The sequence below is a fragment of the Lissotriton helveticus genome, chromosome 10, assembly GCF_964261635.1.
Source record: "Lissotriton helveticus chromosome 10, aLisHel1.1, whole genome shotgun sequence".
In the NCBI taxonomy this organism is placed as follows: Eukaryota; Metazoa; Chordata; class Amphibia; order Caudata; family Salamandridae; genus Lissotriton; species Lissotriton helveticus.
The window spans coordinates 590,034,031-590,057,481 of record NC_136071.1 but is presented as its reverse complement, the minus strand read 5'-3'; the positions used below and the strand labels follow the sequence as shown (position 1 = coordinate 590,057,481).

The 23,451-nt window shown below is 47.3% G+C and overlaps 42 non-coding genes across 42 annotated transcripts; all 42 read right to left on the bottom strand.

Annotated features, from left to right (window-relative positions):
* Positions 1-154: 154 nt before the first annotated feature.
* TRNAV-AAC (transfer RNA valine (anticodon AAC)) lies at positions 155-227 on the bottom strand. The gene has a single exon. It is a non-coding gene; the product is annotated as a tRNA-Val (tRNA).
* Positions 228-613: 386 nt separating this feature from the next.
* On the bottom strand, positions 614-685 carry TRNAP-AGG (transfer RNA proline (anticodon AGG)). The gene has a single exon. It is a non-coding gene; the product is annotated as a tRNA-Pro (tRNA).
* A 434-nt stretch (positions 686-1,119) lies between these two features.
* Positions 1,120-1,192, bottom strand: TRNAV-UAC (transfer RNA valine (anticodon UAC)). The gene has a single exon. It is a non-coding gene; the product is annotated as a tRNA-Val (tRNA).
* A 384-nt stretch (positions 1,193-1,576) lies between these two features.
* Positions 1,577-1,648, bottom strand: TRNAP-CGG (transfer RNA proline (anticodon CGG)). Its single transcript has one exon. It is a non-coding gene; the product is annotated as a tRNA-Pro (tRNA).
* A 941-nt stretch (positions 1,649-2,589) lies between these two features.
* On the bottom strand, positions 2,590-2,701 carry TRNAL-CAA (transfer RNA leucine (anticodon CAA)). The gene is made up of 2 exons: positions 2,664-2,701; positions 2,590-2,635 (listed from the first exon to the last, which is right to left on the bottom strand). It is a non-coding gene; the product is annotated as a tRNA-Leu (tRNA).
* A 295-nt stretch (positions 2,702-2,996) lies between these two features.
* Positions 2,997-3,069, bottom strand: TRNAV-AAC (transfer RNA valine (anticodon AAC)). The gene has a single exon. It is a non-coding gene; the product is annotated as a tRNA-Val (tRNA).
* Positions 3,070-3,454: 385 nt separating this feature from the next.
* On the bottom strand, positions 3,455-3,526 carry TRNAP-AGG (transfer RNA proline (anticodon AGG)). Its single transcript has one exon. It is a non-coding gene; the product is annotated as a tRNA-Pro (tRNA).
* Positions 3,527-3,960: 434 nt separating this feature from the next.
* TRNAV-UAC (transfer RNA valine (anticodon UAC)) lies at positions 3,961-4,033 on the bottom strand. The gene has a single exon. It is a non-coding gene; the product is annotated as a tRNA-Val (tRNA).
* A 384-nt stretch (positions 4,034-4,417) lies between these two features.
* Positions 4,418-4,489, bottom strand: TRNAP-CGG (transfer RNA proline (anticodon CGG)). The gene has a single exon. It is a non-coding gene; the product is annotated as a tRNA-Pro (tRNA).
* Positions 4,490-5,429: 940 nt separating this feature from the next.
* On the bottom strand, positions 5,430-5,541 carry TRNAL-CAA (transfer RNA leucine (anticodon CAA)). Its single transcript has 2 exons — positions 5,504-5,541; positions 5,430-5,475 (listed from the first exon to the last, which is right to left on the bottom strand). It is a non-coding gene; the product is annotated as a tRNA-Leu (tRNA).
* A 296-nt stretch (positions 5,542-5,837) lies between these two features.
* On the bottom strand, positions 5,838-5,910 carry TRNAV-AAC (transfer RNA valine (anticodon AAC)). The gene has a single exon. It is a non-coding gene; the product is annotated as a tRNA-Val (tRNA).
* Positions 5,911-6,296: 386 nt separating this feature from the next.
* Positions 6,297-6,368, bottom strand: TRNAP-AGG (transfer RNA proline (anticodon AGG)). Its single transcript has one exon. It is a non-coding gene; the product is annotated as a tRNA-Pro (tRNA).
* Positions 6,369-6,802: 434 nt separating this feature from the next.
* Positions 6,803-6,875, bottom strand: TRNAV-UAC (transfer RNA valine (anticodon UAC)). Its single transcript has one exon. It is a non-coding gene; the product is annotated as a tRNA-Val (tRNA).
* Positions 6,876-7,259: 384 nt separating this feature from the next.
* On the bottom strand, positions 7,260-7,331 carry TRNAP-CGG (transfer RNA proline (anticodon CGG)). The gene has a single exon. It is a non-coding gene; the product is annotated as a tRNA-Pro (tRNA).
* Positions 7,332-8,272: 941 nt separating this feature from the next.
* On the bottom strand, positions 8,273-8,384 carry TRNAL-CAA (transfer RNA leucine (anticodon CAA)). Its single transcript has 2 exons — positions 8,347-8,384; positions 8,273-8,318 (listed from the first exon to the last, which is right to left on the bottom strand). It is a non-coding gene; the product is annotated as a tRNA-Leu (tRNA).
* A 295-nt stretch (positions 8,385-8,679) lies between these two features.
* Positions 8,680-8,752, bottom strand: TRNAV-AAC (transfer RNA valine (anticodon AAC)). The gene has a single exon. It is a non-coding gene; the product is annotated as a tRNA-Val (tRNA).
* Positions 8,753-9,137: 385 nt separating this feature from the next.
* Positions 9,138-9,209, bottom strand: TRNAP-AGG (transfer RNA proline (anticodon AGG)). The gene has a single exon. It is a non-coding gene; the product is annotated as a tRNA-Pro (tRNA).
* A 434-nt stretch (positions 9,210-9,643) lies between these two features.
* On the bottom strand, positions 9,644-9,716 carry TRNAV-UAC (transfer RNA valine (anticodon UAC)). Its single transcript has one exon. It is a non-coding gene; the product is annotated as a tRNA-Val (tRNA).
* A 384-nt stretch (positions 9,717-10,100) lies between these two features.
* On the bottom strand, positions 10,101-10,172 carry TRNAP-CGG (transfer RNA proline (anticodon CGG)). The gene has a single exon. It is a non-coding gene; the product is annotated as a tRNA-Pro (tRNA).
* Positions 10,173-11,112: 940 nt separating this feature from the next.
* On the bottom strand, positions 11,113-11,224 carry TRNAL-CAA (transfer RNA leucine (anticodon CAA)). The gene is made up of 2 exons: positions 11,187-11,224; positions 11,113-11,158 (listed from the first exon to the last, which is right to left on the bottom strand). It is a non-coding gene; the product is annotated as a tRNA-Leu (tRNA).
* A 296-nt stretch (positions 11,225-11,520) lies between these two features.
* On the bottom strand, positions 11,521-11,593 carry TRNAV-AAC (transfer RNA valine (anticodon AAC)). Its single transcript has one exon. It is a non-coding gene; the product is annotated as a tRNA-Val (tRNA).
* A 386-nt stretch (positions 11,594-11,979) lies between these two features.
* On the bottom strand, positions 11,980-12,051 carry TRNAP-AGG (transfer RNA proline (anticodon AGG)). The gene has a single exon. It is a non-coding gene; the product is annotated as a tRNA-Pro (tRNA).
* Positions 12,052-12,485: 434 nt separating this feature from the next.
* On the bottom strand, positions 12,486-12,558 carry TRNAV-UAC (transfer RNA valine (anticodon UAC)). Its single transcript has one exon. It is a non-coding gene; the product is annotated as a tRNA-Val (tRNA).
* Positions 12,559-12,942: 384 nt separating this feature from the next.
* TRNAP-CGG (transfer RNA proline (anticodon CGG)) lies at positions 12,943-13,014 on the bottom strand. Its single transcript has one exon. It is a non-coding gene; the product is annotated as a tRNA-Pro (tRNA).
* Positions 13,015-13,954: 940 nt separating this feature from the next.
* On the bottom strand, positions 13,955-14,066 carry TRNAL-CAA (transfer RNA leucine (anticodon CAA)). Its single transcript has 2 exons — positions 14,029-14,066; positions 13,955-14,000 (listed from the first exon to the last, which is right to left on the bottom strand). It is a non-coding gene; the product is annotated as a tRNA-Leu (tRNA).
* Positions 14,067-14,362: 296 nt separating this feature from the next.
* Positions 14,363-14,435, bottom strand: TRNAV-AAC (transfer RNA valine (anticodon AAC)). Its single transcript has one exon. It is a non-coding gene; the product is annotated as a tRNA-Val (tRNA).
* Positions 14,436-14,821: 386 nt separating this feature from the next.
* TRNAP-AGG (transfer RNA proline (anticodon AGG)) lies at positions 14,822-14,893 on the bottom strand. The gene has a single exon. It is a non-coding gene; the product is annotated as a tRNA-Pro (tRNA).
* A 434-nt stretch (positions 14,894-15,327) lies between these two features.
* Positions 15,328-15,400, bottom strand: TRNAV-UAC (transfer RNA valine (anticodon UAC)). Its single transcript has one exon. It is a non-coding gene; the product is annotated as a tRNA-Val (tRNA).
* A 384-nt stretch (positions 15,401-15,784) lies between these two features.
* On the bottom strand, positions 15,785-15,856 carry TRNAP-CGG (transfer RNA proline (anticodon CGG)). Its single transcript has one exon. It is a non-coding gene; the product is annotated as a tRNA-Pro (tRNA).
* A 940-nt stretch (positions 15,857-16,796) lies between these two features.
* TRNAL-CAA (transfer RNA leucine (anticodon CAA)) lies at positions 16,797-16,908 on the bottom strand. Its single transcript has 2 exons — positions 16,871-16,908; positions 16,797-16,842 (listed from the first exon to the last, which is right to left on the bottom strand). It is a non-coding gene; the product is annotated as a tRNA-Leu (tRNA).
* Positions 16,909-17,203: 295 nt separating this feature from the next.
* On the bottom strand, positions 17,204-17,276 carry TRNAV-AAC (transfer RNA valine (anticodon AAC)). The gene has a single exon. It is a non-coding gene; the product is annotated as a tRNA-Val (tRNA).
* A 385-nt stretch (positions 17,277-17,661) lies between these two features.
* TRNAP-AGG (transfer RNA proline (anticodon AGG)) lies at positions 17,662-17,733 on the bottom strand. Its single transcript has one exon. It is a non-coding gene; the product is annotated as a tRNA-Pro (tRNA).
* Positions 17,734-18,167: 434 nt separating this feature from the next.
* TRNAV-UAC (transfer RNA valine (anticodon UAC)) lies at positions 18,168-18,240 on the bottom strand. Its single transcript has one exon. It is a non-coding gene; the product is annotated as a tRNA-Val (tRNA).
* Positions 18,241-18,624: 384 nt separating this feature from the next.
* On the bottom strand, positions 18,625-18,696 carry TRNAP-CGG (transfer RNA proline (anticodon CGG)). Its single transcript has one exon. It is a non-coding gene; the product is annotated as a tRNA-Pro (tRNA).
* Positions 18,697-19,636: 940 nt separating this feature from the next.
* Positions 19,637-19,748, bottom strand: TRNAL-CAA (transfer RNA leucine (anticodon CAA)). Its single transcript has 2 exons — positions 19,711-19,748; positions 19,637-19,682 (listed from the first exon to the last, which is right to left on the bottom strand). It is a non-coding gene; the product is annotated as a tRNA-Leu (tRNA).
* A 296-nt stretch (positions 19,749-20,044) lies between these two features.
* TRNAV-AAC (transfer RNA valine (anticodon AAC)) lies at positions 20,045-20,117 on the bottom strand. The gene has a single exon. It is a non-coding gene; the product is annotated as a tRNA-Val (tRNA).
* A 386-nt stretch (positions 20,118-20,503) lies between these two features.
* Positions 20,504-20,575, bottom strand: TRNAP-AGG (transfer RNA proline (anticodon AGG)). The gene has a single exon. It is a non-coding gene; the product is annotated as a tRNA-Pro (tRNA).
* A 434-nt stretch (positions 20,576-21,009) lies between these two features.
* On the bottom strand, positions 21,010-21,082 carry TRNAV-UAC (transfer RNA valine (anticodon UAC)). Its single transcript has one exon. It is a non-coding gene; the product is annotated as a tRNA-Val (tRNA).
* Positions 21,083-21,466: 384 nt separating this feature from the next.
* Positions 21,467-21,538, bottom strand: TRNAP-CGG (transfer RNA proline (anticodon CGG)). Its single transcript has one exon. It is a non-coding gene; the product is annotated as a tRNA-Pro (tRNA).
* Positions 21,539-22,479: 941 nt separating this feature from the next.
* Positions 22,480-22,591, bottom strand: TRNAL-CAA (transfer RNA leucine (anticodon CAA)). The gene is made up of 2 exons: positions 22,554-22,591; positions 22,480-22,525 (listed from the first exon to the last, which is right to left on the bottom strand). It is a non-coding gene; the product is annotated as a tRNA-Leu (tRNA).
* A 295-nt stretch (positions 22,592-22,886) lies between these two features.
* On the bottom strand, positions 22,887-22,959 carry TRNAV-AAC (transfer RNA valine (anticodon AAC)). The gene has a single exon. It is a non-coding gene; the product is annotated as a tRNA-Val (tRNA).
* Positions 22,960-23,344: 385 nt separating this feature from the next.
* On the bottom strand, positions 23,345-23,416 carry TRNAP-AGG (transfer RNA proline (anticodon AGG)). The gene has a single exon. It is a non-coding gene; the product is annotated as a tRNA-Pro (tRNA).
* Positions 23,417-23,451: the final 35 nt, after the last annotated feature.

Here is a 23,451-nt window from a genome sequence, read left to right as displayed (position 1 = left end):
GACCCCCAGATGATGGATGCAGATAACTTTGTTTCGTCTTGCAAAGGTAAAGAAAGTTTCCCACGGCTCACTGTGTTCAAAGACCACCTCTTCTTAAACTTGCATTCAGATAATAAGGTTTTAGAGTGTGCACATAAAAGCAGCCAACGCTCAGTGTTTCTGCCCGGTCTCGAACCGGGGATCTTTCGCGTGTTAGGCGAACGTGATGACCACTACACTACAGAAACGACCTTGCTGCTTGCTACTGTTAAAGCAAAGTTCCTCTCAAGGCTTCACCCTACTTCTATTCTGCTGTATCAGCAGGGGCTCAGAATGTGCAGAACAAGTGTGAAAACCTCAGAGATATCATCCAACATGCTTGCAATTAGACGTATTCAAAATTTACTTGTGCAGGCATCGACAGACAAATATCTGATGCCTAAATGTCTGCGAGTACAGCTTGGGAAAGCATCACCTGGGACACACTGAGACTAAGCAGGTAGGCAGAAAAAGCACGGTGATCCATTTTTCTACTGAGGTTAGGAATATGTTAAGCAAAAAATCAACCGAGTATTACTAGAAATAGTCAGGCATAGTGCATTTTTAGTACGATTTGTATGTTTAGCTCTAAAAAGGGCTCGTCCGGGATTTGAACCCGGGACCTCTCGCACCCTAAGCGAGAATCATACCCCTAGACCAACGGGCCACGCAAGAGTCACCTCTGACATGGCTCCAGGGGTTAGTGGCAGCTAGTCGGTGAATGCTTCACCCAAAGCAAGCAACTGCACATGTTGCTCTCTTCTGCAATATGATTGCTGTCTTTTCCATGGCCGTCATCAAACAAGAAATTAAAAAGCCTCTGTCCTTCAGACAGTTTGTTTTCTCTAAGTGTCTGCTTGCGGTGAGGACAAGAAAAGCATTTCTGCTCTCATTCCTTGCTTTCATGAAGTAGGCCCACCCTTCAGAGCAAAGGGCGAGCAAGCGAATGGCGCAAGCTATCGTCACTTCTCTTTTTGAGCTGTCACTGAGATCCCTGGAGCACACTACGTCAGGTTGGTGAGGGATAGACAGCCTCTATTATCTCAGCTTTCCTATAAAGTCAGCCAGTAAAGGCAAACACTGTTAAAAACAGCAAACCGCTGTTTCTGCCCGGTCTCGAACCAGGGACCTTTCGCGTGTAAGGCGAACGTGATAACCACTACACTACAGAAACAGACACTAACTCAGGAATCTTGTTGGCATGTATTGGGCTGGAATGCACAGACTAAGGGCCAATGTCCTTGAAGCTCAAAGTTGGGCTCTCCTTACCCGGTCTCTATTTTTTTGGAAGACAGGAATGAGGACCACTTTTATTCCAATAGGCGATTTTGAAACCATATCCTGAAATTACACTAGAAAAACACTATGCATGTAATGTTCCTACCATGCTGGTCTGGCCCAGAAAAGCAGTTGCAAAGAAGTCCTGCACTCCTTTATCCCGCCACAAGTGGAAAATAGCGTGCAGGGTAAGGAACTTTCTCGACATACACAGCGTCTTATAGCATTGAAAAGAAGAAATGCTCCTATATTACAAGCATCCTGAAAATGTCCACAGCATGGGCTCGTCCGGGATTTGAACCCGGGACCTCTCGCACCCGAAGCGAGAATCATACCCCTAGACCAACGAGCCTGAGTGGCCAGGAGACATTTTGAACAATTTCTGAAGCGTCTTTCAGAAAAAAAGCAGGGCTATTTGGCTAGTCTCCCTCTAAGTGAGCCTCACAACGTCATGTTTTCTCTCAAGTTGTTGTTTTTTCACTCTAGCAAGAAAGGGGGCAGCCAATCTCCTATCAGCCAGTGAGCAGAAAAAAGGCACAGATGAGAACAGCAAGCACTTTCTGGCAATTGTTCTCCTCTGCAAGTCCTGGACCCTTGCCCCATAGACTTCCACACCAGAAGCAATGAAGGGCCCACCATTTCCTGCGCCTGAGAAAGAGGGGTTTGATATTTGGATTCAAACGCGCTCGCTCAGCGCTCGCTCAGGCTCGATCAGGCGAGATTTATATGAGTGGCTCACAGGCCTGAAACACTAACCTGGGAGACCCAGAGTGGCTGACTTCTCAGTATAGCCATTGTTGGGCGAGTCACCTCCTTTCCTCCTGCCTCAATCTAGAATTGGCTGCAAATCATAAGAGAGAGTGCAATGCCCGTGTGCAGTGCCTACTCCCAGCTACCTCTCTGTCTTCCTTATGTAAATTAGAATTTGCAAGGGGGGAACCAATGGCATTCTGCTCCTCCCACATAACCAGGAAGCCCTGTTGAACATGTCTGCCTGTGTTTTTGCAGGGACAGTGCCTTCTCTGCCCAAAAGGTGGCAGGAGAGCCTCACAACAAATGATGGGATCAACTGCTTAGTTAGAAACCCAGCAAGGGAGTTACTGTGATGGAGTGCAAATTTAATGGAAGGTGTGCCTGAGGTGTCATTTCCAGAAATCCATGGAATTGTGATTGAGGGCCCAGCCTGATTGTTGGTGGATTTCTCTTCACATGCTACAGGTTCCTGCAAAGATTGTGGTGTTTGCCGGGAACGCACTGCAAAAAACAGGAAGATTTACGGGTGTAAAAGGGACCTGTCAGAAGTGGGATTTGAACCCACGCCTCCATGAGGAGACCAGAAGGCTCAGCTACACTGAAGATCAAGCTCTCTTGAGTCTGGCGCCTTAGACCACTCGGCCATCCTGACGGCTCATGAGGGGGGCTTAGGTCTAACTCTTCTATCTGCACCTGCCAATGTTTCCACTTACAACCTTCACAGCAATGTCACAGGTGTAAAGGCCCCAACAATACAACATAGCTTAAACAAAATAAAAATAGGCACAAGAACGACCCCCAGATGACGGATGCAGATAACTTTGTTTCGTCTTGCAAAGGTAAAGAAAGTTTCCCACGGCTCACTGTGTTCAAAGACCACCTCTTCTTAAACTTGCATTCAGATAATAAGGTTTTAGAGTGTGCACATAAAAGCAGCCAACGCTCAGTGTTTCTGCCCGGTCTCGAACCGGGGACCTTTCGCGTGTTAGGCGAACGTGATGACCACTACACTACAGAAACGACCTTGCTGCTTGCTACTGTTAAAGCAAAGTTCCTCTCAAGGCTTCACCCTACTTCTATTCTGCTGTATCAGCAGCGGCTCAGAATGTGCAGAACAAGTGTGAAAACCTCAGAGATATCATCCAACATGCTTGCAATTAGACGTATTCAAAATTTACTTGTGCAGGCATCGACAGACAAATATCTGATGCCTAAATGTCTGCGAGTACAGCTTGGGAAAGCATCACCTGGGACACACTGAGACTAAGCAGGTAGGCAGAAAAAGCACGGTGATCCATTTTTCTTCTGAGGTTAGGAATATGTTGCGCAACAATGCACCGAGTATTACTAGAAATAGTCAGGCATAGTGCATTTTTAGTACGATTTGTATGTTTAGCTCTAAAAAGGGCTCGTCCGGGATTTGAACCCGGGACCTCTCGCACCCTAAGCGAGAATCATACCCCTAGACCAACGAGCCACGCAAGAGTCACCTCTGACATGGCTCCAGGGGTTAGTGGCAGCTAGTCGGTGAATGCTTCACCCAAAGCAAGCAACTGCACATGTTGCTCTCTTCTGCAATATGATTGCTGTCTTTTCCATGGCCGTCATCAAACAAGAAATTAAAAAGCCTCTGTCCTTCAGACAGTTTGTTTTTTCTAAGTGTCTGCTTGCGGTGAGGACAAGAAAAGCATTTCTGCTCTCATTCCTTGCTTTCATGAAGTAGGCCCACTCTTCAGAGCAAAGGGCGAGCAAGCGAATGGCGCAAGCTATCGTCACTTCTCTTTTCGAGCTGTCACTGAGATCCCTGGAGCACACTACGTCAGGTTGGTGAGGGATAGACAGCCTCTATTATCTCAGCTTTCCTATAAAGTCAGCAAGTAAAGGCAAACACTGTTAAAAACAGCAAACCGCTGTTTCTGCCCGGTCTCGAACCAGGGACCTTTCGCGTGTAAGGCGAACGTGATAACCACTACACTACAGAAACAGACACTAACTCAGGAATCTTGTTGGCATGTATTGGGCTGGAATGCACAGACTAAGGGCCAATGTCCTTGAAGCTCAAAGTTGGGCTCTCCTTACCCGGTCTCTATTTCTTTGGAAGACAGGAATGAGGACCACTTTTATTCCAAGAGGCGATTTTGAAACCATGTCCTGAAATTACACTAGAAAAACACTATGCATGTAATGTTCCTACCATGCTGGTCTGGCCCAGAAAAGCAGTTGCAAAGAAGTCCTGCACTCCTTTATCCCGCCACAAGTGGAAAATAGCGTGCAGGGTAAGGAACTTTCTCGACATACACAGCGTCTTATAGCATTGAAAAGAAGAAATGCTCCTATATTACAAGCATCCTGAAAATGTCCACAGCATGGGCTCGTCCGGGATTTGAACCCGGGACCTCTCGCACCCGAAGCGAGAATCATACCCCTAGACCAACGAGCCTGAGTGGCCAGGAGACATTTTGAACAATTTCTGAAGCGTCTTTCAGAAAAAAAGCAGGGCTATTTGGCTAGTCTCCCTCTAAGTGAGCCTCACAACGTCATGTTTTCTCTCAAGTTGTTGTTTTTTCACTCTAGCAAGAAAGGGGGCAGCCAATCTCCTATCAGCCAGTGAGCAGAAAAAAGGCACAGATGAGAACAGCAAGCACTTTCTGGCAATTGTTCTCCTCTGCAAGTCCTGGACCCTTGCCCCATAGACTTCCACACCAGAAGCAATGAAGGGCCCACCATTTCCTGCGCCTGAGAAAGAGGGGTTTGATATTTGGATTCAAACGCGCTCGCTCAGCGCTCGATCAGGCTCGATCAGGCGAGATTTATATGAGTGGCTCACAGGCCTGAAACACTCACCTGGGAGACCCAGAGTGGCTGACTTCTCAGTATAGCCATTGTTGGGCGAGTCACCTCCTTTCCTCCTGCCTCAATCTAGAATTGGCTGCAAATCATAAGAGAGAGTGCAATGCCCGTGTGCAGTGCCTACTCCCAGCTACCTCTCTGTCTTCCTTATGTAAATTAGAATTTGCAAGGGGGGACCAATGGCATTCTGCTCCTCCCACATAACCAGGAAGCCCTGTTGAACATGCCTGCCTGTGTTTTTGCAGGGACAGTGCCTTCTCTGCCCAAAAGGTGGCAGGAGAGCCTCACAACAAATGATGGGATCAACTGCTTAGTTAGAAACCCAGCATGGCAGTTACTGTGATGGAGTGCAAATTTAATGGAAGGTGTGCCTGAGGTGTCATTTCCAGAAATCCATGGAATTGTGATTGAGGGCCCAGCCTGATTGTTGGTGGATTTCTCTTCACATGCTACAGGTTCCTGCAAAGATTGTGGTGTTTGCCGGGAACGCACTGCAAAAAACAGGAAGATTTACGGGTGTAAAAGGGACCTGTCAGAAGTGGGATTTGAACCCACGCCTCCATGAGGAGACCAGAAGGCTCAGCTACACTGAAGATCAAGCTCTCTTGAGTCTGGCGACTTAGACCACTCGGCCATCCTGACGGCTCCTGAGGCGGGGCTTAGGTCTAACTCTTCTATCTGCACCTGCCAATGTTTCCACTTACAACCTTCACAGCAATGTCACAGGTGTAAAGGCCCCAACAATACAACATAGCTTAAACAAAATAAAAATAGGCACAAGAACGACCCCCAGATGATGGATGCAGATAACTTTGTTTCGTCTTGCAAAGGTAAAGAAAGTTTCCCACGGCTCACTGTGTTCAAAGACCACCTCTTCTTAAACTTGCATTCAGATAATAAGGTTTTAGAGTGTGCACATAAAAGCAGCCAACGCTCAGTGTTTCTGCCCGGTCTCGAACCAGGGATCTTTCGCGTGTTAGGCGAACGTGATGACCACTACACTACAGAAACGACCTTGCTGCTTGCTACTGTTAAAGCAAAGTTCCTCTCAAGGCTTCACCCTACTTCTATTCTGCTGTATCAGCAGGGGCTCAGAATGTGCAGAACAAGTGTGAAAACCTCAGAGATATCATCCAACATGCTTGCAATTAGACGTATTCAAAATTTACTTGTGCAGGCATCGACAGACAAATATCTGATGCCTAAATGTCTGCGAGTACAGCTTGGGAAAGCATCACCTGGGACACACTGAGACTAAGCAGGTAGGCAGAAAAAGCACGGTGATCCATTTTTCTACTGAGGTTAGGAATATGTTAAGCAAAAAATCAACCGAGTATTACTAGAAATAGTCAGGCATAGTGCATTTTTAGTACGATTTGTATGTTTAGCTCTAAAAAGGGCTCGTCCGGGATTTGAACCCGGGACCTCTCGCACCCTAAGCGAGAATCATACCCCTAGACCAACGGGCCACGCAAGAGTCACCTCTGACATGGCTCCAGGGGTTAGTGGCAGCTAGTCGGTGAATGCTTCACCCAAAGCAAGCAACTGCACATGTTGCTCTCTTCTGCAATATGATTGCTGTCTTTTCCATGGCCGTCATCAAACAAGAAATTAAAAAGCCTCTGTCCTTCAGACAGTTTGTTTTCTCTAAGTGTCTGCTTGCGGTGAGGACAAGAAAAGCATTTCTGCTCTCATTCCTTGCTTTCATGAAGTAGGCCCACCCTTCAGAGCAAAGGGCGAGCAAGCGAATGGCGCAAGCTATCGTCACTTCTCTTTTTGAGCTGTCACTGAGATCCCTGGAGCACACTACGTCAGGTTGGTGAGGGATAGACAGCCTCTATTATCTCAGCTTTCCTATAAAGTCAGCCAGTAAAGGCAAACACTGTTAAAAACAGCAAACCGCTGTTTCTGCCCGGTCTCGAACCAGGGACCTTTCGCGTGTAAGGCGAACGTGATAACCACTACACTACAGAAACAGACACTAACTCAGGAATCTTGTTGGCATGTATTGGGCTGGAATGCACAGACTAAGGGCCAATGTCCTTGAAGCTCAAAGTTGGGCTCTCCTTACCCGGTCTCTATTTTTTTGGAAGACAGGAATGAGGACCACTTTTATTCCAATAGGCGATTTTGAAACCATATCCTGAAATTACACTAGAAAAACACTATGCATGTAATGTTCCTACCATGCTGGTCTGGCCCAGAAAAGCAGTTGCAAGGAAGTCCTGCACTCCTTTATCCCGCCACAAGTGGAAAATAGCGTGCAGGGTAAGGAACTTTCTCGACATACACAGCGTCTTATAGCATTGAAAAGAAGAAATGCTCCTATATTACAAGCATCCTGAAAATGTCCACAGCATGGGCTCGTCCGGGATTTGAACCCGGGACCTCTCGCACCCGAAGCGAGAATCATACCCCTAGACCAACGAGCCTGAGTGGCCAGGAGACATTTTGAACAATTTCTGAAGCGTCTTTCAGAAAAAAAGCAGGGCTATTTGGCTAGTCTCCCTCTAAGTGAGCCTCACAACGTCATGTTTTCTCTCAAGTTGTTGTTTTTTCACTCTAGCAAGAAAGGGGGCAGCCAATCTCCTATCAGCCAGTGAGCAGAAAAAAGGCACAGATGAGAACAGCAAGCACTTTCTGGCAATTGTTCTCCTCTGCAAGTCCTGGACCCTTGCCCCATAGACTTCCACACCAGAAGCAATGAAGGGCCCACCATTTCCTGCGCCTGAGAAAGAGGGGTTTGATATTTGGATTCAAACGCGCTCGCTCAGCGCTCGCTCAGGCTCGATCAGGCGAGATTTATATGAGTGGCTCACAGGCCTGAAACACTAACCTGGGAGACCCAGAGTGGCTGACTTCTCAGTATAGCCATTGTTGGGCGAGTCACCTCCTTTCCTCCTGCCTCAATCTAGAATTGGCTGCAAATCATAAGAGAGAGTGCAATGCCCGTGTGCAGTGCCTACTCCCAGCTACCTCTCTGTCTTCCTTATGTAAATTAGAATTTGCAAGGGGGGAACCAATGGCATTCTGCTCCTCCCACATAACCAGGAAGCCCTGTTGAACATGTCTGCCTGTGTTTTTGCAGGGACAGTGCCTTCTCTGCCCAAAAGGTGGCAGGAGAGCCTCACAACAAATGATGGGATCAACTGCTTAGTTAGAAACCCAGCAAGGGAGTTACTGTGATGGAGTGCAAATTTAATGGAAGGTGTGCCTGAGGTGTCATTTCCAGAAATCCATGGAATTGTGATTGAGGGCCCAGCCTGATTGTTGGTGGATTTCTCTTCACATGCTACAGGTTCCTGCAAAGATTGTGGTGTTTGCCGGGAACGCACTGCAAAAAACAGGAAGATTTACGGGTGTAAAAGGGACCTGTCAGAAGTGGGATTTGAACCCACGCCTCCATGAGGAGACCAGAAGGCTCAGCTACACTGAAGATCAAGCTCTCTTGAGTCTGGCGCCTTAGACCACTCGGCCATCCTGACGGCTCATGAGGGGGGCTTAGGTCTAACTCTTCTATCTGCACCTGCCAATGTTTCCACTTACAACCTTCACAGCAATGTCACAGGTGTAAAGGCCCCAACAATACAACATAGCTTAAACAAAATAAAAATAGGCACAAGAACGACCCCCAGATGACGGATGCAGATAACTTTGTTTCGTCTTGCAAAGGTAAAGAAAGTTTCCCACGGCTCACTGTGTTCAAAGACCACCTCTTCTTAAACTTGCATTCAGATAATAAGGTTTTAGAGTGTGCACATAAAAGCAGCCAACGCTCAGTGTTTCTGCCCGGTCTCGAACCGGGGACCTTTCGCGTGTTAGGCGAACGTGATGACCACTACACTACAGAAACGACCTTGCTGCTTGCTACTGTTAAAGCAAAGTTCCTCTCAAGGCTTCACCCTACTTCTATTCTGCTGTATCAGCAGCGGCTCAGAATGTGCAGAACAAGTGTGAAAACCTCAGAGATATCATCCAACATGCTTGCAATTAGACGTATTCAAAATTTACTTGTGCAGGCATCGACAGACAAATATCTGATGCCTAAATGTCTGCGAGTACAGCTTGGGAAAGCATCACCTGGGACACACTGAGACTAAGCAGGTAGGCAGAAAAAGCACGGTGATCCATTTTTCTTCTGAGGTTAGGAATATGTTGCGCAACAATGCACCGAGTATTACTAGAAATAGTCAGGCATAGTGCATTTTTAGTACGATTTGTATGTTTAGCTCTAAAAAGGGCTCGTCCGGGATTTGAACCCGGGACCTCTCGCACCCTAAGCGAGAATCATACCCCTAGACCAACGAGCCACGCAAGAGTCACCTCTGACATGGCTCCAGGGGTTAGTGGCAGCTAGTCGGTGAATGCTTCACCCAAAGCAAGCAACTGCACATGTTGCTCTCTTCTGCAATATGATTGCTGTCTTTTCCATGGCCGTCATCAAACAAGAAATTAAAAAGCCTCTGTCCTTCAGACAGTTTGTTTTCTCTAAGTGTCTGCTTGCGGTGAGGACAAGAAAAGCATTTCTGCTCTCATTCCTTGCTTTCATGAAGTAGGCCCACTCTTCAGAGCAAAGGGCGAGCAAGCGAATGGCGCAAGCTATCGTCACTTCTCTTTTCGAGCTGTCACTGAGATCCCTGGAGCACACTACGTCAGGTTGGTGAGGGATAGACAGCCTCTATTATCTCAGCTTTCCTATAAAGTCAGCCAGTAAAGGCAAACACTGTTAAAAACAGCAAACCGCTGTTTCTGCCCAGTCTCGAACCAGGGACCTTTCGCGTGTAAGGCAAACGTGATAACCACTACACTACAGAAACAGACACTAACTCAGGAATCTTGTTGGCATGTATTGGGCTGGAATGCACAGACTAAGGGCCAATGTCCTTGAAGCTCAAAGTTGGGCTCTCCTTACCCGGTCTCTATTTCTTTGGAAGACAGGAATGAGGACCACTTTTATTCCAAGAGGCGATTTTGAAACCATATCCTGAAATTACACTAGAAAAACACTATGCATGTAATGTTCCTACCATGCTGGTCTGGCCCAGAAAAGCAGTTGCAAAGAAGTCCTGTACTCCTTTATCCCGCCACAAGTGGAAAATAGCGTGCAGGGTAAGGAACTTTCTCGACATACACAGCGTCTTATAGCATTGAAAAGAAGAAATGCTCCTGTATTACAAGCATCCTGAAAATGTCCACAGCATGGGCTCGTCCGGGATTTGAACCCGGGACCTCTCGCACCCGAAGCGAGAATCATACCCCTAGACCAACGAGCCTGAGTGGCCAGGAGACATTTTGAACAATTTCTGAAGCGTCTTTCAGAAAAAAAGCAGGGCTATTTGGCTAGTCTCCCTCTAAGTGAGCCTCACAACGTCATGTTTTCTCTCAAGCTGTTGTTTTTTCACTCTAGCAAGAAAGGGGGCAGCCACTCTCCTATCAGCCAGTGAGCAGAAAAAAGGCACAGATGAGAACAGCAAGCACTTTCTGGCAATTGTTCTCCTCTGCAAGTCCTGGACCCTTGCCCCATAGACTTCCACACCAGAAGTAATGAAGGGCCCACCATTTCCTGCGCCTGAGAAAGAGGGGTTTGATATTTGGATTCAAACGCGCTCGCTCAGCGCTCGATCAGGCTCGATCAGGCGAGATTTATATGAGTGGCTCACAGGCCTGAAACACTCACCTGGGAGACCCAGAGTGGCTGACTTCTCAGTATAGCCATTGTTGGGCGAGTCACCTCCTTTCCTCCTGCCTCAATCTAGAATTGGCTGCAAATCATAAGAGAGAGTGCAATGCCCGTGTGCAGTGCCTACTCCCAGCTACCTCTCTGTCTTCCTTATGTAAATTAGAATTTGCAAGGGGGGACCAATGGCATTCTGCTCCTCCCACATAACCAGGAAGCCCTGTTGAACATGTCTGCCTGTGTTTTTGCAGGGACAGTGCCTTCTCTGCCCAAAAGGTGGCAGGAGAGCCTCACAACAAATGATGGGATCAACTGCTCAGTTAGAAACCCAGCATGGCAGTTACTGTGATGGAGTGCAAATTTAATGGAAGGTGTGCCTGAGGTGTCATTTCCAGAAATCCATGGAATTGTGATTAAGGGCCCAGCCTGATTGTTGGTGGATTTCTCTTCACATGCTACAGGTTCCTGCAAAGATTGTGGTGTTTGCCGGGAACGCACTGCAAAAAACAGGAAGATTTACGGGTGTAAAAGGGACCTGTCAGAAGTGGGATTTGAACCCACGCCTCCATGAGGAGACCAGAAGGCTCAGCTACACTGAAGATCAAGCTCTCTTGAGTCTGGCGCCTTAGACCACTCGGCCATCCTGACGGCTCATGAGGGGGGGCTTAGGTCTAACTCTTCTATCTGCACCTGCCAATGTTTCCACTTACAACCTTCACAGCAATGTCACAGGTGTAAAGGCCCCAACAATACAACATAGCTTAAACAAAATAAAAGTAGGCACAAGAACGACCCCCAGATGATGGATGCAGATAACTTTGTTTCGTCTTGCAAAGGTAAAGAAAGTTTCCCACGGCTCACTGTGTTCAAAGACCACCTCTTCTTAAACTTGCATTCAGATAATAAGGTTTTAGAGTGTGCACATAAAAGCAGCCAACGCTCAGTGTTTCTGCCCGGTCTCGAACCGGGGACCTTTCGCGTGTTAGGCGAACGTGATGACCACTACACTACAGAAACGACCTTGCTGCTTGCTACTGTTAAAGCAAAGTTCCTCTCAAGGCTTCACCCTACTTCTATTCTGCTGTATCAGCAGCGGCTCAGAATGTGCAGAACAAGTGTGAAAACCTCAGAGATATCATCCAACATGCTTGCAATTAGACGTATTCAAAATTTACTTGTGCAGGCATCGACAGACAAATATCTGATGCCTAAATGTCTGCGAGTACAGCTTGGGAAAGCATCACCTGGGACACACTGAGACTAAGCAGGTAGGCAGAAAAAGCACGGTGATCCATTTTTCTACTGAGGTTAGGAATATGTTAAGCAAAAAATCAACCGAGTATTACTAGAAATAGTCAGGCATAGTGCATTTTTAGTACGATTTGTATGTTTAGCTCTAAAAAGGGCTCGTCCGGGATTTGAACCCGGGACCTCTCGCACCCTAAGCGAGAATCATACCCCTAGACCAACGAGCCACGCAAGAGTCACCTCTGACATGGCTCCAGGGGTTAGTGGCAGCTAGTCGGTGAATGCTTCACCCAAAGCAAGCAACTGCACATGTTGCTCTCTTCTGCAATATGATTGCTGTCTTTTCCATGGCCGTCATCAAACAAGAAATTAAAAAGCCTCTGTCCTTCAGACAGTTTGTTTTCTCTAAGTGTCTGCTTGCGGTGAGGACAAGAAAAGCATTTCTGCTCTCATTCCTTGCTTTCATGAAGTAGGCCCACCCTTCAGAGCAAAGGGCGAGCAAGCGAATGGCGCAAGCTATCGTCACTTCTCTTTTCGAGCTGTCACTGAGATCCCTGGAGCACACTACGTCAGGTTGGTGAGGGATAGACAGCCTCTATTATCTCAGCTTTCCTATAAAGTCAGCCAGTAAAGGCAAACACTGTTAAAAACAGCAAACCGCTGTTTCTGCCCGGTCTCGAACCAGGGACCTTTCGCGTGTAAGGCGAACGTGATAACCACTACACTACAGAAACAGACACTAACTCAGGAATCTTGTTGGCATGTATTGGGCTGGAATGCACAGACTAAGGGCCAATGTCCTTGAAGCTCAAAGTTGGGCTCTCCTTACCCGGTCTCTATTTCTTTGGAAGACAGGAATGAGGACCACTTTTATTCCAAGAGGCGATTTTGAAACCATATCCTGAAATTGCACTAGAAAAACACTATGCATGTAATGTTCCTACCATGCTGGTCTGGCCCAGAAAAGCAGTTGCAAAGAAGTCCTGCACTCCTTTATCCCGCCACAAGTGGAAAATAGCGTGCAGGGTAAGGAACTTTCTCGACATACACAGCGTCTTATAGCATTGAAAAGAAGAAATGCTCCTATATTACAAGCATCCTGAAAATGTCCACAGCATGGGCTCGTCCGGGATTTGAACCCGGGACCTCTCGCACCCGAAGCGAGAATCATACCCCTAGACCAACGAGCCTGAGTGGCCAGGAGACATTTTGAACAATTTCTGAAGCGTCTTTCAGAAAAAAAGCAGGGCTATTTGGCTAGTCTCCCTCTAAGTGAGCCTCACAACGTCATGTTTTCTCTCAAGTTGTTGTTTTTTCACTCTAGCAAGAAAGGGGGCAGCCAATCTCCTATCAGCCAGTGAGCAGAAAAAAGGCACAGATGAGAACAGCAAGCACTTTCTGGCAATTGTTCTCCTCTGCAAGTCCTGGACCCTTGCCCCATAGACTTCCACACCAGAAGCAATGAAGGGCCCACCATTTCCTGCGCCTGAGAAAGAGGGGTTTGATATTTGGATTCAAACGCGATCGCTCAGCGCTCGATCAGGCTCAATCAGGCGAGATTTATATGAGTGGCTCACAGGCCTGAAACACTCACCTGGGAGACCCAGAGTGGCTGACTTCTCAGTATAGCCATTGTTGGGCGAGTCACCTCCTTTCCTCCTGCCTCAATCTAGAATTGGCTGCAAATCATAAGAGAGAGTGCAATGCCCGTGTGCAGTGCCTACTCCCAGCTACCTCTCTGTCTTCCTTATGTAAATTAGAATTTGCAAGGGGGGACCAATGGCATTCTGCTCCTCCCACATAACCAGGAAGCCCTGTTGAACATGTCTGCCTGTGTTTTTGCAGGGACAGTGCCTTCTCTGCCCAAAAGGTGGCAGGAGAGCCTCACAACAAATGATGGGATCAACTGCTCAGTTAGAAACCCAGCATGGCAGTTACTGTGATGGAGTGCAAATTTAATGGAAGGTGTGCCTGAGGTGTCATTTCCAGAAATCCATGGAATTGTGATTAAGGGCCCAGCCTGATTGTTGGTGGATTTCTCTTCACATGCTACAGGTTCCTGCAAAGATTGTGGTGTTTGCCGGGAACGCACTGCAAAAAACAGGAAGATTTACGGGTGTAAAAGGGACCTGTCAGAAGTGGGATTTGAACCCACGCCTCCATGAGGAGACCAGAAGGCTCAGCTACACTGAAGATCAAGCTCTCTTGAGTCTGGCGCCTTAGACCACTCGGCCATCCTGACGGCTCATGAGGGGGGGCTTAGGTCTAACTCTTCTATCTGCACCTGCCAATGTTTCCACTTACAACCTTCACAGCAATGTCACAGGTGTAAAGGCCCCAACAATACAACATAGCTTAAACAAAATAAAAGTAGGCACAAGAACGACCCCCAGATGATGGATGCAGATAACTTTGTTTCGTCTTGCAAAGGTAAAGAAAGTTTCCCACGGCTCACTGTGTTCAAAGACCACCTCTTCTTAAACTTGCATTCAGATAATAAGGTTTTAGAGTGTGCACATAAAAGCAGCCAACGCTCAGTGTTTCTGCCCGGTCTCGAACCGGGGACCTTTCGCGTGTTAGGCGAACGTGATGACCACTACACTACAGAAACGACCTTGCTGCTTGCTACTGTTAAAGCAAAGTTCCTCTCAAGGCTTCACCCTACTTCTATTCTGCTGTATCAGCAGCGGCTCAGAATGTGCAGAACAAGTGTGAAAACCTCAGAGATATCATCCAACATGCTTGCAATTAGACGTATTCAAAATTTACTTGTGCAGGCATCGACAGACAAATATCTGATGCCTAAATGTCTGCGAGTACAGCTTGGGAAAGCATCACCTGGGACACACTGAGACTAAGCAGGTAGGCAGAAAAAGCACGGTGATCCATTTTTCTACTGAGGTTAGGAATATGTTAAGCAAAAAATCAACCGAGTATTACTAGAAATAGTCAGGCATAGTGCATTTTTAGTACGATTTGTATGTTTAGCTCTAAAAAGGGCTCGTCCGGGATTTGAACCCGGGACCTCTCGCACCCTAAGCGAGAATCATACCCCTAGACCAACGAGCCACGCAAGAGTCACCTCTGACATGGCTCCAGGGGTTAGTGGCAGCTAGTCGGTGAATGCTTCACCCAAAGCAAGCAACTGCACATGTTGCTCTCTTCTGCAATATGATTGCTGTCTTTTCCATGGCCGTCATCAAACAAGAAATTAAAAAGCCTCTGTCCTTCAGACAGTTTGTTTTCTCTAAGTGTCTGCTTGCGGTGAGGACAAGAAAAGCATTTCTGCTCTCATTCCTTGCTTTCATGAAGTAGGCCCACCCTTCAGAGCAAAGGGCGAGCAAGCGAATGGCGCAAGCTATCGTCACTTCTCTTTTCGAGCTGTCACTGAGATCCCTGGAGCACACTACGTCAGGTTGGTGAGGGATAGACAGCCTCTATTATCTCAGCTTTCCTATAAAGTCAGCCAGTAAAGGCAAACACTGTTAAAAACAGCAAACCGCTGTTTCTGCCCGGTCTCGAACCAGGGACCTTTCGCGTGTAAGGCGAACGTGATAACCACTACACTACAGAAACAGACACTAACTCAGGAATCTTGTTGGCATGTATTGGGCTGGAATGCACAGACTAAGGGCCAATGTCCTTGAAGCTCAAAGTTGGGCTCTCCTTACCCGGTCTCTATTTCTTTGGAAGACAGGAATGAGGACCACTTTTATTCCAAGAGGCGATTTTGAAACCATATCCTGAAATTGCACTAGAAAAACACTATGCATGTAATGTTCCTACCATGCTGGTCTGGCCCAGAAAAGCAGTTGCAAAGAAGTCCTGCACTCCTTTATCCCGCCACAAGTGGAAAATAGCGTGCAGGGTAAGGAACTTTCTCGACATACACAGCGTCTTATAGCATTGAAAAGAAGAAATGCTCCTATATTACAAGCATCCTGAAAATGTCCACAGCATGGGCTCGTCCGGGATTTGAACCCGGGACCTCTCGCACCCGAAGCGAGAATCATACCCCTAGACCAACGAGCCTGAGTGGCCAGGAGACATTTTGAACAATTTCTGAAGCGTCTTTCAGAAAAAAAGCAGGGCTATTTGGCTAGTCTCCCTCTAAGTGAGCCTCACAACGTCATGTTTTCTCTCAAGTTGTTGTTTTTTCACTCTAGCAAGAAAGGGGGCAGCCAATCTCCTATCAGCCAGTGAGCAGAAAAAAGGCACAGATGAGAACAGCAAGCACTTTCTGGCAATTGTTCTCCTCTGCAAGTCCTGGACCCTTGCCCCATAGACTTCCACACCAGAAGCAATGAAGGGCCCACCATTTCCTGCGCCTGAGAAAGAGGGGTTTGATATTTGGATTCAAACGCGATCGCTCAGCGCTCGATCAGGCTCAATCAGGCGAGATTTATATGAGTGGCTCACAGGCCTGAAACACTCACCTGGGAGACCCAGAGTGGCTGACTTCTCAGTATAGCCATTGTTGGGCGAGTCACCTCCTTTCCTCCTGCCTCAATCTAGAATTGGCTGCAAATCATAAGAGAGAGTGCAATGCCCGTGTGCAGTGCCTACTCCCAGCTACCTCTCTGTCTTCCTTATGTAAATTAGAATTTGCAAGGGGGGACCAATGGCATTCTGCTCCTCCCACATAACCAGGAAGCCCTGTTGAACATGTCTGCCTGTGTTTTTGCAGGGACAGTGCCTTCTCTGCCCAAAAGGTGGCAGGAGAGCCTCACAACAAATGATGGGATCAACTGCTTAGTTAGAAACCCAGCATGGCAGTTACTGTGATGGAGTGCAAATTTAATGGAAGGTGTGCCTGAGGTGTCATTTCCAGAAATCCATGGAATTGTGATTGAGGGCCCAGCCTGATTGTTGGTGGATTTCTCTTCACATGCTACAGGTTCCTGAAAAGATTGTGGTGTTTGCCGGGAACGCACTGCAAAAAACAGGAAGATTTACGGGTGTAAAAGGGACCTGTCAGAAGTGGGATTTGAACCCACGCCTCCATGAGGAGACCAGAAGGCTCAGCTACACTGAAGATCAAGCTCTCTTGAGTCTGGCGCCTTAGACCACTCGGCCATCCTGACGGCTCATGAGGGGGGCTTAGGTCTAACTCTTCTATCTGCACCTGCCAATGTTTCCACTTACAACCTTCACAGCAATGTCACAGGTGTAAAGGCCCCAACAATACAACATAGCTTAAACAAAATAAAAATAGGCACAAGAACGACCCCCAGATGATGGATGCAGATAACTTTGTTTCGTCTTGCAAAGGTAAAGAAAGTTTCCCACGGCTCACTGTGTTCAAAGACCACCTCTTCTTAAACTTGCATTCAGATAATAAGGTTTTAGAGTGTGCACATAAAAGCAGCCAACACTCAGTGTTTCTGCCCGGTCTCGAACCGAGGACCTTTCGCGTGTTAGGCGAACGTGATGACCACTACACTACAGAAACGACCTTGCTGCTTGCTACTGTTAAAGCAAAGTTCCTCTCAAGGCTTCACCCTACTTCTATTCTGCTGTATCAGCAGCGGCTCAGAATGTGCAGAACAAGTGTGAAAACCTCAGAGATATCATCCAACATGCTTGCAATTAGACGTATTCAAAATTTACTTGTGCAGGCATCGACAGACAAATATCTGATGCCTAAATGTCTGCGAGTACAGCTTGGGAAAGCATCACCTGGGACACACTGAGACTAAGCAGGTAGGCAGAAAAAGCACGGTGATCCATTTTTCTTCTGAGGTTAGGAATATGTTGCGCAACAATGCACCGAGTATTACTAGAAATAGTCAGGCATAGTGCATTTTTAGTACGATTTGTATGTTTAGCTCTAAAAAGGGCTCGTCCGGGATTTGAACCCGGGACCTCTCGCACCCTAAGCGAGAATCATACCCCTAGACCAACGAGCCACGCAAGAGTCACCTCTGACACGGCTCCAGGGGTTAGTGGCAGCTAGTCAGTGAATGCTTCACCCAAAGCAAGCAACTGCACATGTTGCTCTCTTCTGCAATATGATTGCTGTCTTTTCCATGGCCGTCATCAAACAAGAAATTAAAAAGCCTCTGTCCTTCAGACAGTTTGTTTTCTCTAAGTGTCTGCTTGTGGTGAGGACAAGAAAAGCATTTCTGCTCTCATTCCTTGCTTTCATGAAGTAGGCCCACCCTTCAGAGCAAAGGGCGAGCAAGCGAATGGCGCAAGCTATCGTCACTTCTCTTTTCGAGCTGTCACTGAGATCCCTGGAGCACACTACGTCAGGTTGGTGAGGGATAGACAGCCTCTATTATCTCAGCTTTCCTATAAAGTCAGCCAGTAAAGGCAAACACTGTTAAAAACAGCAAACCGCTGTTTCTGCCCGGTCTCGAACCAGGGACCTTTCGCGTGTAAGGCGAACGTGATAACCACTACACTACAGAAACAGACACTAACTCAGGAATCTTGTTGGCATGTATTGGGCTGGAATGCACAGACTAAGGGCCAATGTCCTTGAAGCTCAAAGTTGGGCTCTCCTTACCCGGTCTCTATTTCTTTGGAAGACAGGAATGAGGACCACTTTTATTCCAAGAGGCGATTTTGAAACCATGTCCTGAAATTACACTAGAAAAACACTATGCATGTAATGTTCCTACCATGCTGGTCTGGCCCAGAAAAGCAGTTGCAAAGAAGTCCTGCACTCCTTTATCCCGCCACAAGTGGAAAATAGCGTGCAGGGTAAGGAACTTTCTCGACATACACAGCGTCTTATAGCATTGAAAAGAAGAAATGCTCCTATATTACAAGCATCCTGAAAATGTCCACAGCATGGGCTCGTCCGGGATTTGAACCCGGGACCTCTCGCACCCGAAGCGAGAATCATACCCCTAGACCAACGAGCCTGAGTGGCCAGGAGACATTTTGAACAATTTCTGAAGCGTCTTTCAGAAAAAAAGCAGGGCTATTTGGCTAGTCTCCCTCTAAGTGAGCCTCACAACGTCATGTTTTCTCTCAAGTTGTTGTTTTTTCACTCTAGCAAGAAAGGGGGCAGCCAATCTCCTATCAGCCAGTGAGCAGAAAAAAGGCACAGATGAGAACAGCAAGCACTTTCTGGCAATTGTTCTCCTCTGCAAGTCCTGGACCCTTGCCCCATAGACTTCCACACCAGAAGCAATGAAGGGCCCACCATTTCCTGCGCCTGAGAAAGAGGGGTTTGATATTTGGATTCAAACGCGCTCGCTCAGCGCTCGATCAGGCTCGATCAGGCGAGATTTATATGAGTGGCTCACAGGCCTGAAACACTCACCTGGGAGACCCAGAGTGGCTGACTTCTCAGTATAGCCATTGTTGGGCGAGTCACCTCCTTTCCTCCTGCCTCAATCTAGAATTGGCTGCAAATCATAAGAGAGAGTGCAATGCCCGTGTGCAGTGCCTACTCCCAGCTACCTCTCTGTCTTCCTTATGTAAATTAGAATTTGCAAGGGGGGACCAATGGCATTCTGCTCCTCCCACATAACCAGGAAGCCCTGTTGAACATGCCTGCCTGTGTTTTTGCAGGGACAGTGCCTTCTCTGCCCAAAAGGTGGCAGGAGAGCCTCACAACAAATGATGGGATCAACTGCTTAGTTAGAAACCCAGCATGGCAGTTACTGTGATGGAGTGCAAATTTAATGGAAGGTGTGCCTGAGGTGTCATTTCCAGAAATCCATGGAATTGTGATTGAGGGCCCAGCCTGATTGTTGGTGGATTTCTCTTCACATGCTACAGGTTCCTGCAAAGATTGTGGTGTTTGCCGGGAACGCACTGCAAAAAACAGGAAGATTTACGGGTGTAAAAGGGACCTGTCAGAAGTGGGATTTGAACCCACGCCTCCATGAGGAGACCAGAAGGCTCAGCTACACTGAAGATCAAGCTCTCTTGAGTCTGGCGACTTAGACCACTCGGCCATCCTGACGGCTCCTGAGGCGGGGCTTAGGTCTAACTCTTCTATCTGCACCTGCCAATGTTTCCACTTACAACCTTCACAGCAATGTCACAGGTGTAAAGGCCCCAACAATACAACATAGCTTAAACAAAATAAAAATAGGCACAAGAACGACCCCCAGATGATGGATGCAGATAACTTTGTTTCGTCTTGCAAAGGTAAAGAAAGTTTCCCACGGCTCACTGTGTTCAAAGACCACCTCTTCTTAAACTTGCATTCAGATAATAAGGTTTTAGAGTGTGCACATAAAAGCAGCCAACGCTCAGTGTTTCTGCCCGGTCTCGAACCAGGGATCTTTCGCGTGTTAGGCGAACGTGATGACCACTACACTACAGAAACGACCTTGCTGCTTGCTACTGTTAAAGCAAAGTTCCTCTCAAGGCTTCACCCTACTTCTATTCTGCTGTATCAGCAGGGGCTCAGAATGTGCAGAACAAGTGTGAAAACCTCAGAGATATCATCCAACATGCTTGCAATTAGACGTATTCAAAATTTACTTGTGCAGGCATCGACAGACAAATATCTGATGCCTAAATGTCTGCGAGTACAGCTTGGGAAAGCATCACCTGGGACACACTGAGACTAAGCAGGTAGGCAGAAAAAGCACGGTGATCCATTTTTCTACTGAGGTTAGGAATATGTTAAGCAAAAAATCAACCGAGTATTACTAGAAATAGTCAGGCATAGTGCATTTTTAGTACGATTTGTATGTTTAGCTCTAAAAAGGGCTCGTCCGGGATTTGAACCCGGGACCTCTCGCACCCTAAGCGAGAATCATACCCCTAGACCAACGGGCCACGCAAGAGTCACCTCTGACATGGCTCCAGGGGTTAGTGGCAGCTAGTCGGTGAATGCTTCACCCAAAGCAAGCAACTGCACATGTTGCTCTCTTCTGCAATATGATTGCTGTCTTTTCCATGGCCGTCATCAAACAAGAAATTAAAAAGCCTCTGTCCTTCAGACAGTTTGTTTTCTCTAAGTGTCTGCTTGCGGTGAGGACAAGAAAAGCATTTCTGCTCTCATTCCTTGCTTTCATGAAGTAGGCCCACCCTTCAGAGCAAAGGGCGAGCAAGCGAATGGCGCAAGCTATCGTCACTTCTCTTTTTGAGCTGTCACTGAGATCCCTGGAGCACACTACGTCAGGTTGGTGAGGGATAGACAGCCTCTATTATCTCAGCTTTCCTATAAAGTCAGCCAGTAAAGGCAAACACTGTTAAAAACAGCAAACCGCTGTTTCTGCCCGGTCTCGAACCAGGGACCTTTCGCGTGTAAGGCGAACGTGATAACCACTACACTACAGAAACAGACACTAACTCAGGAATCTTGTTGGCATGTATTGGGCTGGAATGCACAGACTAAGGGCCAATGTCCTTGAAGCTCAAAGTTGGGCTCTCCTTACCCGGTCTCTATTTTTTTGGAAGACAGGAATGAGGACCACTTTTATTCCAATAGGCGATTTTGAAACCATATCCTGAAATTACACTAGAAAAACACTATGCATGTAATGTTCCTACCATGCTGGTCTGGCCCAGAAAAGCAGTTGCAAGGAAGTCCTGCACTCCTTTATCCCGCCACAAGTGGAAAATAGCGTGCAGGGTAAGGAACTTTCTCGACATACACAGCGTCTTATAGCATTGAAAAGAAGAAATGCTCCTATATTACAAGCATCCTGAAAATGTCCACAGCATGGGCTCGTCCGGGATTTGAACCCGGGACCTCTCGCACCCGAAGCGAGAATCATACCCCTAGACCAACGAGCCTGAGTGGCCAGGAGACATTTTGAACAATTTCTGAAGCGTCTTTCAGAAAAAAAGCAGGGCTATTTGGCTAGTCTCCCTCTAAGTGAGCCTCACAACGTCATGTTTTCTCTCAAGTTGTTGTTTTTTCACTCTAGCAAGAAAGGGGGCAGCCAATCTCCTATCAGCCAGTGAGCAGAAAAAAGGCACAGATGAGAACAGCAAGCACTTTCTGGCAATTGTTCTCCTCTGCAAGTCCTGGACCCTTGCCCCATAGACTTCCACACCAGAAGCAATGAAGGGCCCACCATTTCCTGCGCCTGAGAAAGAGGGGTTTGATATTTGGATTCAAACGCGCTCGCTCAGCGCTCGCTCAGGCTCGATCAGGCGAGATTTATATGAGTGGCTCACAGGCCTGAAACACTAACCTGGGAGACCCAGAGTGGCTGACTTCTCAGTATAGCCATTGTTGGGCGAGTCACCTCCTTTCCTCCTGCCTCAATCTAGAATTGGCTGCAAATCATAAGAGAGAGTGCAATGCCCGTGTGCAGTGCCTACTCCCAGCTACCTCTCTGTCTTCCTTATGTAAATTAGAATTTGCAAGGGGGGAACCAATGGCATTCTGCTCCTCCCACATAACCAGGAAGCCCTGTTGAACATGTCTGCCTGTGTTTTTGCAGGGACAGTGCCTTCTCTGCCCAAAAGGTGGCAGGAGAGCCTCACAACAAATGATGGGATCAACTGCTTAGTTAGAAACCCAGCAAGGGAGTTACTGTGATGGAGTGCAAATTTAATGGAAGGTGTGCCTGAGGTGTCATTTCCAGAAATCCATGGAATTGTGATTGATGGCCCAGCCTGATTGTTGGTGGATTTCTCTTCACATGCTACAGGTTCCTGCAAAGATTGTGGTGTTTGCCGGGAACGCACTGCAAAAAACAGGAAGATTTACGGGTGTAAAAGGGACCTGTCAGAAGTGGGATTTGAACCCACGCCTCCATGAGGAGACCAGAAGGCTCAGCTACACTGAAGATCAAGTTCTCTTGAGTCTGGCGCCTTAGACCACTCGGCCATCCTGACGGCTCATGAGGGGGGCTTAGGTCTAACTCTTCTATCTGCACCTGCCAATGTTTCCACTTACAACCTTCACAGCAATGTCACAGGTGTAAAGGCCCCAACAATACAACATAGCTTAAACAAAATAAAAATAGGCACAAGAACGACCCCCAGATGATGGATGCAGATAACTTTGTTTCGTCTTGCAAAGGTAAAGAAAGTTTCCCACGGCTCACTGTGTTCAAAGACCACCTCTTCTTAAACTTGCATTCAGATAATAAGGTTTTAGAGTGTGCACATAAAAGCAGCCAACGCTCAGTGTTTCTGCCCGGTCTCGAACCGGGGACCTTTCGCGTGTTAGGCGAACGTGATGACCACTACACTACAGAAACGACCTTGCTGCTTGCTACTGTTAAAGCAAAGTTCCTCTCAAGGCTTCACCCTACTTCTATTCTGCTGTATCAGCAGCGGCTCAGAATGTGCAGAACAAGTGTGAAAACCTCAGAGATATCATCCAACATGCTTGCAATTAGACGTATTCAAAATTTACTTGTGCAGGCATCGACAGACAAATATCTGATGCCTAAATGTCTGCGAGTACAGCTTGGGAAAGCATCACCTGGGACACACTGAGACTAAGCAGGTAGGCAGAAAAAGCACGGTGATCCATTTTTCTTCTGAGGTTAGGAATATGTTGCGCAACAATGCACCGAGTATTACTAGAAATAGTCAGGCATAGTGCATTTTTAGTACGATTTGTATGTTTAGCTCTAAAAAGGGCTCGTCCGGGATTTGAACCTGGGACCTCTCGCACCCTAAGCGAGAATCATACCCCTAGACCAACGAGCCACGCAAGAGTCACCTCTGACATGGCTCCAGGGGTT